The 11,801-nt window shown below is 41.0% G+C and overlaps 1 long non-coding RNA gene across 1 annotated transcript; it reads right to left on the reverse strand.

Annotated features, from left to right (window-relative positions):
- Positions 1-5,601: 5,601 nt before the first annotated feature.
- On the reverse strand, positions 5,602-11,085 carry LOC127729130 (uncharacterized). The gene is made up of 4 exons (XR_007994527.1): positions 10,998-11,085; positions 8,888-9,077; positions 6,739-6,833; positions 5,602-5,673 (listed from the first exon to the last, which is right to left on the reverse strand). It is a non-coding gene; the product is annotated as an uncharacterized LOC127729130 (long non-coding RNA).
- Between the last annotated feature and the right edge of the window lie 716 nt (positions 11,086-11,801).

Raw genomic sequence — 11,801 nt, forward strand, 5'->3', positions numbered from 1 at the left:
GATTCTTAGGGTTGTGGTAGCTTCCTCCAGCTCTAGATTCGAGAGAGGCTTGTGAGGGAGGAGGATGTCGTGCACGCGAATGATGCTCATTTATCTAGGTATGGGCCAAGTGTGGGATGGGCATCCGCACCCGTCAGAGTCTGCTAAGTGCGGGATGGGCATCCGCACCCGTCAGAGCCTGCTAAGTGTCCTCACCCGTGAGTGATTCGATAGTGGCCGTGCGAGAGGGTGCTGATGCCGTCGGGGAGGATGTGACGCTTATCATCTTTGGCGGAGAGAGCGATTTTGTTGATCTCCTGCGCGTAGATCTGATGGAGATGGCTCCGGAGGATATTCATCGGTCGATGGATCTCTTGCTGGGTGTCCAGGCATCGCTTGTAGTCCTCGAAGGCGATGCTGCGCTTGATGACGCTCTTCGTGACTCCCTTCGCCTTCTTGGTGGCCTTACCGTCATCCATCCTGAAGGCGTATAGCTTCGCCCGGAGCCCCACGAAATCGGTCATGGTCTTACCGCCGCACTCGTCCTTGAACATCCCGAGGACCTTCTTATTCTTGCCGGTGGGGATGCCAGAGGGATGCTCAGGAGGATAGTTGGAAGTGTCGAATTTAGCCTCAACGTGCGGGGTGATATCCTGGTAGAAATCGTCGGTCTGGATCTCATAGGCCAAGCTGTCGGTGTCAGTGAAGAGCAGCCGGGCCTTACTGCCGTAGGTCTTCCTCACGAATCCGTAGTGGAAGTCGTACATCAGGAGCTTCGAGATATCTAAGATGCAGGCTCCAAGGTAGATCGGCTTATCAAACTTCAGCTTGGTCTTCTTCATGTGGACGGCTGCTAGATTCTCGGTGAAGACGACGCGGCGATCGAAGTTGGGCTTGGCCACGAGCTTCAGGGCCTGCTTCTCGGTGGTGACCAGCCTAACGTCTACCCGCTTTCGGATATTCTCAATGGTCTTGCCAAAGACGGAGTTGACCATCAGCTTGAAGAAGTCTTTTTCGGAGTCGGTCTTGGCCTTGGCGCGAAGAGCAGTATTCAGATCCACGTAGTGCTTGAGCCATGGGGATTGTCTGAATCTGATGATACGACGGCATTTCGTAAGCTTCATCCCCATCTCCAGATACATCTTGAGATTTCTGTAGTGGAGGGTATACTTTTCGCGCTTGCCTAGATGGGGCACAAGCTTACGCACCTTACCGATCTCCACGTTCTCGGGCGCGAGAGGGTAGTCATTGTGGGCGTCGTGAAGATCCTGCGGATATTCGAGATCGCATTCTACCATGGCGCCATATTCGTGGTCGTCAGGATAGCTCAGGATCTCGTCGATCTCCTCCGGCTCCACCCACTCAAAGTCCCCCGTGGGAAGAGGCTGCGCCATCGCCCACCCGTAAAGATTATTGGCATCGGGGTAGGTGAGATACTTGGTGGGCTGGGAGCGATCGTAGGTCTCCATGTAGGGGTTGTTGGCCTTACCTTGACGATGAGAGATCATGGCCACCCCTCCCCTTGTCCCGCTCTCGAACATCATCAGCATATCTGGATCGGAAAGAAGCTCCAATCTAACCCCGGTGGTTTTTAGCATGGCATCGAAGGATAGCCCGGGGGAGGAGAAGTAGTGGACAGGATCGAGTCCATAGTTGGCCATGCAGATATCCCTAAAATTCTCGAAGATGTCGGCTAGCAGTAGCACGTCAGTCTCGAGATAGAGGTCGTGATAATCGCGTAGGGTCTTGCACTCGAAGGTCTCCCAGACTCTCTGAGCGTGTGCGTAATCCTTATCACTGATATGCTCTCCGGAGAGCGTGCTGAAGAAGGCTTCTTTATGTGGGAGCTGAGTCTCTTCCAGCTTGGCTGGTCCATCCATATAATCGTAGGGAAATACCCCCTTCCGAATCATCAGCTCGTGGCGATCGCTGAATCTCGTCTTCACGGTCGCGAATTGGTCGGGGGTGAGATTCTTAGCTAGGGTATCCAGGCTGTTGAGCATAAACCTGCACGAGTCGATGAACCTCATCTCCAGATCACCCACCTGCTTGGAGAAGCTGATGTACTTCTCTTCGGTATTGGGGATGCAGTTGATCTTACCCTCGGTGTGGCCAAGCTCCTTGACGAAGATGTGGGCGTCGTACCCGCTCAAATTATGGAAGAGGATGGGGACGTGCTTCGGAAGCTGGAAATCCAGATTGCACTGGTTGTGCGCTGCGCCGCGATATTTCCCGGTGAGATGGTCGTGGTCCCGGACCTTATCCTCTCCCAATTCGTCTCCGCAAATGTAGCAGTGCGTGCTTTCTGCGAAGCTCACCTTATCGTCGTCAGTCAGCTCCATGGGCTTATTCTCCTTGTATAGCTTGGCGATGGCCTGCACTTCTTCCTCCACGCACTGCACGAATTTCTTTGCCGCATCCTCCCCGCAGTAGACGACCGGATCCTTGTAGTCTCCGTGAGCATATTTCACGTGATAGCAGAAGCCTGAGGGTCGCTGAAGCTGGTAGGCATTCGTGTAGGAGTGGGATGGATCCGGCTGGCAGGTGTCGAGCTTCTCTGTGAAGCACTCGAAATCCGCGTAGATCGCGAAGGGGACTCTCATCATCTTTTTGATACTATGGAAGGCTATGGTGGTCCCCTCTTCCGGCATCTCGATCCTGACTGCATCTTTCTTGCTGCAATATTCCATATGCTCGTCCAAGATATCCTGCCTGGAGAAGTGGGAAAGGCATCTGCGACAGAAGAAAAGCTCATGACCGTGCTCAGAGATTTGAGAGCTCAAGAGTCGTGAGAGGCTCTTGATCCAGCAGTAATGCTGCTTACCTTCGCGAGTCAAGAAGAGGAGATCTACGTGGGTGGGGCCCGTATTCTTAGATATCCTGAGGGGGTAAATCTGAAGATCCTCTTCCTCATCCTCACCCTTCTTTACGCCGTTGAAGCCATAGACGTTGACGTTGATTGCGGGATTCTGCCTCTCAAATTTATCGATCGCCCTGAGCGAGACTGGGAAGTCGATGCCTTCGAATTTTAGCTCTTCTTCCCATTTCTTGTACTGCGATACGCGGTTGGTGGATTTCTGGTCGACTTCCTCATGGTGAAGGGCTGCCAGCACTGCCCACTGGAGGCAGCGATCATCCTCATTTTTCACATTGACGATCGCCTTCTTTTTCACGAGAGCCGATGGGGTTGATATGAAGGAGCCCCCCTTGAGTGGCTTGAATTGGTTGAGGTGGATTTCTAGCTTCTCGACGCTGCTGAATGTCCACCCGCTCCCTTCCCGCATGTACTTTGCCATATTTTCCTTGACCTTCTCCATCATGAAGGCAATCTCCAATTCGAGGTCGTCAGATTCCGTGATCATTGTCGTGCGTGATCTGAAGGTAGGGGTGATGTAGGTATTTTCTCCGGTCGTGAGGTTGGTCTTCACCAGCTCTGCTAGAAGCACTAAGTGCACCTTCAATCCCTTCTTTTGAACGAGTACATTCGAGATGGCGCTGGTGATGGTGCTCCGACTTACCTTCAGAAAAGTGGTCATATCGTGCGGCTTCGCGGGTTCGATGACGACCGTGCCAAATACGCCATTCAGAGCTTCCCGCCTATCGATGACCTTGATCTCATCCTCGACTGGAGCGTTTTTGATGTCCTCTTCCACCAGCTGGATCAGATCGTCTCTCTTGAGTTGAGAGTACTTGGTGAGGCCACGATTCTTTGCTAGTGCTTTGAGCTGCTTCTTGCTGAAGACTTCCTGGCGGACAAATTTATGGGTGGTTTTCTCCTCGATGAGCTTCACCAAGGCCTCCTTGTTCTTCCTACTGACCCCCCTCAGACCCTCATCTTTAGCTATTTGACGGAGGGTCTTCATGGTCTCTTTTACCACCATCTTACCCTCGACTGGGATGGTCTCCTCCTCCTCCTGCTGGCGTGGTTGCTTGCTATGTCTCCAGCAGAGACCATCCTTCCCAGGCTTGCTCTTGCAGAACTGACCCTTCTTCCTCTTGAGCGGAACATTGCAAGTGGTCTTTTGCTCCCCTGGTTGATGATGCTCAAATCGCAACTTGGTGGATTGTGAACCGCATTTTTGACACTGCTCGGTATGCTCATCCATCTGCACTATGTTTGGAGCATTGCAGCACTGCTGCTGCCTTTGGGGGGTTGGGGTGCTATCCTCCAAATCTTCTTCATTCTCCAGAAAGAAATCCATCATATTTCTTTCGGATGTCATATCTTTATTTATTTTAATCTGTGACATCCTTCCCTTTAAGGTATCCTTATCCCCACTATCCTCTGGAGCGACTTTTCTACCATCGAATACATATGCCATTCTTGTATTTACCCTATGCTCAATAGGGATGCCGTCCGTTTGCATTTGGCCGTCGGGGCTGGGGGTCCTATGCAGGATTTCCCCTTGAAAATGTGATTGCGGCAGAATCGGCCTTTTCATACTACTCCGGAGAGAATCGCCGACCTTCGGTAGAAAAACTTCCAATCCTAGTCAATTAAGATTGGAGTCGAGCGCACCTGGCACGTGCGGGATTTGAACTCACAACCTCAATGTTGACTGGCTAATGATACAATAGTTTGACTACTTAGACCACTCGGCCACCGAGGCCCCTTAATAAAAATAAGGAGATGTGGTATGATTGCCACTGAGACAACTATCCACCAAACTTCTAATGAAGTGGATGGAAGCAATAGTAGGCAACCGTACGGCCTTCGGCAATAAGAAAACCCATACCGTATAGTCGGCTATTAAAGACTCACGACATGAAAAATATGAAACAATTCAATTGAGAAAACTAACGGCCTAATCTCTTACAAAACGATTTACGAAAAACAAATACGACAGACAAACCAACGATAACCACTGAACTACAGGCTCCTGGCTTGGGACAGGCACATAAAGAATGTGGCTTGGTTAAACATGTTTGTGAGCGCTTAACCTAGGACAGTGCTGTCACAGCACAACACAAGAACAAACTATAAAAATCAGTTGAAATAGGCTTAACTCAACAGATCGATACAAAGCAGAAAAACATCTAACAAAAACACAGACCGGACGTGGCAGGGTATTTATACATGCATCCCTTACAACAAAAAAGACACAAATTACAGATCTGAGAGTACTAGCAGTTACTGGCAGCTAGTTGTTAACTTTCGCCAGTTACACTTAATATCAAAATTCGAAAAGCAGAAATCGCAAAACGTTTGAGAGCGTAAAACCACAAGGAACTTAACACAACATTCAATACCATTTAAGTTAACTTTACTGAAAGAACTTAAATTTTTCGTAAATCTAATGAATGTGCCCAAAATCATTTGAACCCTTATCAAACCACAACAGCAAATATCCAAACAAGACGGGTGTTGCCTTTTATTCAGGATTGCACCCCCCTACGGAAAACTTTAATTCGAACCATTGTTTCAGGTAGACATGGTAGGGTTCGTGTTCCCCATTCAAAAGGTTTTCGTTTGTATTTGTAGACTGTTGTTTGTCCATGCGTCTTCTTTTTCTGGTTATGGTGTTGTCTAAGCTTTTCTAATTCTAATTTGTGTTTGCTTCTTTTGATTTTTTTTCTTTCTTATAATATTAATATTGGCAATAAGATATAGTGGTTTCATACCTTTCAAATCCTCAGGGAAAAAGCCTGAACCTTTACATACATCACAGATAGTTGGCGATGGAGGAAAATTTTCTGAAATATTTTGTTAATAATACAACATAATCGATATAAAAACTATTAATAAAACGTGGAATAGTCAATTGATGAAGTACCTACTAAGATATACAAAACGAAGCATTTGCCTTAGATAATCACGCTCAAATGACAAAGATTTGGTAATACTTATATTGCATAATTTGAATTAACATGTACTGCTTACTTGGCCGTCCAGCAGCAGCTGTAAATACCAAGTAGTGGTAATAGAAATATGCGATTGCAATTTTAGTTCGAATGATACGTGCATCGGGAATTCACTTCATTTGTTCAGCTCGAGAAAAAAGTAAAATAACGAAAAATACCGAACTCCAAGTATTCCGAGACTAAAAGTTTCGAATGGCAATAACACATAACTTGTATGCGAAAATATACAGCAATTCCACATATATAGTACAGACTGCAAACCATGATGGAGTCAGAACTTAAGTTTTAGTTTAAAGATTTGTAATCTGAAAATTAGGTCAAAATGTTTTATTTAATGAATATAACGCTCTATACATTTGGTGCATTCGTAGCGCTTTTAAGAATTTATCTTTATCAAAACAACTCAATTAAATAATGCCGATTCTAAATTATTGTCCTCTAGATGGATGGACGGTACTCCTAGGGACAGGCAGTCCATCAGCAGCGGTAACAACCAAACGATATACATATAGTTATAAACGTATATTTCTAACTTAAGTGCAAAATGATATCCCTGGAATAACCTTTATCATGTATGATCTTGAGTCCAAAAGTCTGGAAATGCAAATACATGAAAACTAGTGGGAGCATTGCAACAAGTACAGCCAAAACCGATAATTTAGATGCAACCAAAGTAACCTACATATTTCATATACTTAAATTTTGTTATAAATCGATAATAATTGATTTTTCTATATCCACAAACTCATGGGGAGATTGTAATTTTGCAATTATGTCTGATGACTACTTTAAATGATGCAAAATGATAGTGAAAATGTTTAGAACATAATGTACATCACGGCTGTATGCAATGCGTGTGTTTTTGGGTATTTTGTCCAATACACATGACTTACTTACCCCAGGGTGTAATGTAATATAGAAAGGCGTCATAGTTTGTATCAAGGAGCATATCCTTTGCACAACTGTATTGCCATTTATTATCCATACGTCGCCTGTAAGTAAACAAGAAAAACAATAAAAGAAAATGGAAAATATGTGTATATATTGTAAGATAACTTAATTAACATCTAATCTTGTTCTGTTTTGTTCATATTGGTGTTTTTCGTTTCGTCACGCCCGTTTCTAACTTTATTGTCTCTCCATCTTAGTATAATTCTGGTGTATTTAAATGTCTTAAGAAGATTTTGTGTCTTAAGACATGGCGTAAAGACATATTAATGTACGCCTTTAATTCATTTCTAAATACACACAACTGTCTAAAGACATTTCAAGATAAAAATGAGCCATCTTTTAAAATAAGTGAGCATATGTTATACACATGTACAACGACGAATATAACAGTTGAAGCCTGTTCTCATTAATACATTTAATAAATCGGTCTCGTGATATCTGCTTTTAACAAAAATGTTAACACTGAAATATTTACATTGCGCTCAGCTTTTGCATTTGCTAGAAAATACAGCAACATATGGAACAAAGACAACGTGTAATTTACAGATCATATCTGCATATAAATCATCAATGATAGTTGCTTCAAAGAGTAAACTCGAACACTGAAAAAAATATAAGTCGACGAATAACCGACAATACCTTTAAAAGAAAATAAACGTAAAACAACAAAAAGACAAACAACAGTACATGAGGCACCTATCAAGTTTATCATATTTCAAGTGTAAAATCGTTAATAAGTCTCAATTGGTGGTGTCACAATAGAAGAAAGGGGTACTGGATTGTGGTTACGAAATTTTAAATATATCAGTTGTCATTTGTGTTGTCGTCCGTAAAACTTTCCAGCTCTACCATGTCTACCGCTATCAATAGTTGAAACAGTTTGTTCTGACAGATGGATGAAGTATGAATCCGGATTATGATATTTCAATAACAATGTACATGCAAGGTAAAAGTAAGTTTCCTCATTGTCCAAGTGAGTGTGAAATTTTAGTTTGAGAGATGATTATATGATTTGATTGGTTTGTGTATTTGCTGTACGGTTGAGTTTGATTGATTTTAACAGTGACCTTGACCTATGTTATGGTACGGTATTATCAAAAATGACGTAAACACATTAAATTAATGTAAACAAGTCAGATGATATTATGTTTTTTTTATAAATGATAGTACCTTTCTGTAAAGACTCATTTGCCAGTGTTTAAAAGAATCTTGGGATTAACTCCCCTGATTATGAACATTCATGAAGTTAAAAAGGTATATTGATGATAAATGATAACTCATTTATACTATGTTCAAAGGCATCAATTTGTTTGAAGTTGATGTTTATTGTTTGTAAATCTACGTTCTGATATTTTCCAACCGCATACCGTGTATAGAATTAAAGATGATAGCATGTATTCAGTCTGGTCGTTTAATAGATTGTTCTTCTGCTGTAAATGAACGTCTTTAACCCCAGTAGAGTCATAGAATAACAGTACAATAACGGATGGTACAAGGACACTCTTTAAGTTGTACTTATCGCCTCGGACTTGACATGAGTACTCGTGCAGAAAAACTATACGGCAACAGTTGTCACCAGCCTGTTATTTGTTACCTTTGTTCTGTGTCTAATACTTACCATAAAGGACAACATGTCGGATGTATTAAATATATAAGAACATGTAAACTCTAAAGATATTAAAAGTGTAATGTTTCAGGGGCGGATCCAGCCATTTTTAAAAGGGGGGATTCCAACCCAGGAAAAAGGGGGGGGGGGGGGGGGGGGGTTCCAACCATATGTTCCCATTCAAATGCATTGATCGGCCAAAAAAAAACCCTGAACACCCCCAGCCCCTCCTGGATCCGCCACTGTGTTTAATACTTTATCATACTGAATTGTATCGTGTTTATTTTAACACTTTAACCAATGTTAATTTGTTATTCCAGGGTTTCTGTATATAATTGTAAGATGAATGAAATTCAATGTGATGTACAATTGATGACTAAAGAACCCTTGAACTCAGATGACTTAATTGTATTTGAATGATGAATCAGAAAATTATACTTTTACACATATAACATCAGTATTAGTTAACTTCCAAAAATTTAATCTTACCTCAAAGCATAGAATTCTCCTGCGCGAGCATAACAGTATCCTGTATATACAGTTCCGGTACTGGTGAAGGTCAAGTTATAACCAGTTGGATCGTCGGCAAGGAACTCAGAAAGTATGTCTGGAAATAGTTTGGACTTGTAGCTTCTACCTCGGAGGTTACACGGGAAGCTACAGAATCCACTTGCTATAGCTGTAAATATAGACCACGTCATCGGTTGTGTTGCGTATCATTTGAGGATAACAATTGATGTGAACCGAAGGTAAAACTATGGCAACCAGTATAGTTTTAGGAATTTCCAAAAACTAATATGATGTGTATTTGAAAAATAGGTTAAAACAGACCAAATGAGGCTTTTGTAAGACAACGACGGGTGCCACAAGTTGAGCAGGATCTGCTTACCCTTCCGCACCTTAGATCACCACTTTTTTTTCAACATTCGATTTTAACATTCAACAAACGTTTTTTAACATTCAAGATTCAATTTTTTCATTTTTTTGGTGTTTTTTTTTTCATTTTTATACGACCGCAAAAAAATTTTGCGGTCGTATATTGGTATGATGTTGGCGTCGTCGTCGTGGTCGTCCGAAGACACATTAGTTTTCGCACAATAACTTTAGTTTAAGTGAATGGATCTCTATGAAATTTTACCATAAGGTTCAATACCACAAAAGGAAGGTTGGGATTGATTTTGGGGGTTATGGTACCAACAGTTAAGGAATTAGGGGCAAAAAAAGGGGCCAACAATAAGCATTTTTGTAACTTCCAGACAATAATTTCAGTTTAAGTGTATGGATCTCTCTAAAATTATACCACAAATTTCCATATCACAAAGGGATGGTTAGGATTGGCTTTGGGGGTTATGGCTCAAACCGTTTAGGAATTAGGGGCAGAAAGGGGGAAAAACAAGGTTTCCTGGTTAATGGACAATTTAAAAGCAGTGTAAGGGAGGTAATAAAAAACTCTACACATTTTTTTTTTGCAAAAAAAAAAAGGGGGGGAGGGGGTCAATACGCAACAGCATAGTGTATTGCATAAAAGCCCCCAAAAATGGGTTAATTTTTTTTTGGGGGGTGGGGGGGGGGGGGGGAGGGATGTCAATTCGCACAGGCACAGTGTATTGCACAAAAGCAAAAAATTGAATAGAAATTCAAATCATATAACCAATTCTAAGTTCTTTGACTACAGTTATTCTGTGTCAGAAACCTATTATGTGTCAAATATTTAATTACAATCCAAATTCAGACCTGTATCAAGCGCGAATATTGTGTCCATTTTTGCCCCATCTGTTCAGGGTTTGACCTCTGCGGTCGTATCCAGCTGCGCCCGGCGAAGCAATTTATTACCATTTGATTTCAACATATAAAATTCGTTTTAAAAAACATTCAACATTCGTACTTAGACGTCATCTAGGAAATAAAACATGAAGGATTCAGAGACTGTCACTTGAATAGAAGAGCCATTATTACGAATTCGAACAAACGACCTCTTGCACTCGAGGCGAACACGCTACCACGTGACCACCGAGGCGGTGATTTTGAAAACGAACGTTGAATGTTGACTCGAATGTTCAAAAAAAGTAAAATAAAAATAAGATACGAAAAAAAAATATGTTGAATGTTGAATGTTGAAATGGAATGTTGAATGTTGAAAACGAATGTTGAAAAAAAAAATTGAAAAAAGAAAAATGTGTAAGAAATCCTCGCTAAAAATTCCGGTCTACCTCCTACGGCACTCATTAGTAGCTAAAGATTTGATTTTCATTCAACAAATTAATTTATGACCTTCATGTACGTTTCGCTTAGAACACGGATATATACCAAATGGTCAATATTAATCATCCATGTAATTTGCTCTAAGGGGTGTTTGCAGAATTTAAACGGAGGCAATTTCTTGGCATGTTTTTGAATGTTGAATGTTAAATTGAATCAACTTGACATCCGTATCACATTCTTGGTAATTGGCTATTCGCACTTATGATGAAATAAACATCTTCATACTTATATCAATCTAATTCAGATACCTTTATACTTTTGTTATAGCGAAGAAATTATTAAAATTTCACTTTATGACATTGATTCGCAATAGCAAATTAAGATAAAATGTACTTACCACCCGTTATCATGCAGATAAAGACGGATATCATGGCAACTTTCATTGCACTAATTTTATCTAAAACAAATAATAAAATATAATAATGACCAACTACGTGTATAAAGTTCGATATAAATAAGTGAATTTGATATTAATACGTTTTTGATAAAATTATTTCCTCTATAGAAGTTATAAACATATGTGTGTCATTAAATAAATTGAATGTGTTTATGAACGTTTCTATCTGAGAATTCGACTTAAAATAAAGGGTGTTAATAACACGAATGATACGTGTATTTCAATATGAATATAATTAAGTGTTTTTCAATGAGAAAAACTGCACCAAAGGTCAAAGGACAAGGATGTAAATAACTATAGGTCACTTCAACAACGAAAAAAAACCATACCGTTTTACAGTACGGCTTAACAAAAAAAAAAGCTCTGGATAACAAATTGGAAAGTAAAACGTGTGTAAATATCTATACAATATTTCTTCTATAAAGATCGCCAAATCTTTAGTATTTCTAACATACTGATGGTGGAACAACTTTGTATATCAAAATTACAATGTAATTATCTGTATAGAAGTTTTAGTTCTAACTTAAGTAGCTTAAATTGTCTTTAAGTACAAAGTACCTGCATGATATACCATCAAATAACCACAGGTACTCAGTTAGCAGATTAACATTTTGTTAATCTTTTTTTGTTCAATTTCTTTGCATTTCCTGTCTATTTGTGTTACATTATTAACGTATTTAACGTTCACGTCAATATTTCTTTATTTTCTAGCAATGTACAGTTTACTATCTATATCCGTTTAAT

The sequence above is a fragment of the Mytilus californianus genome, unplaced genomic scaffold (assembly GCF_021869535.1).
Source record: "Mytilus californianus isolate M0D057914Y unplaced genomic scaffold, xbMytCali1.0.p SCAF_2, whole genome shotgun sequence".
NCBI lineage: Eukaryota > Metazoa > Mollusca > Bivalvia > Mytilida > Mytilidae > Mytilus > Mytilus californianus.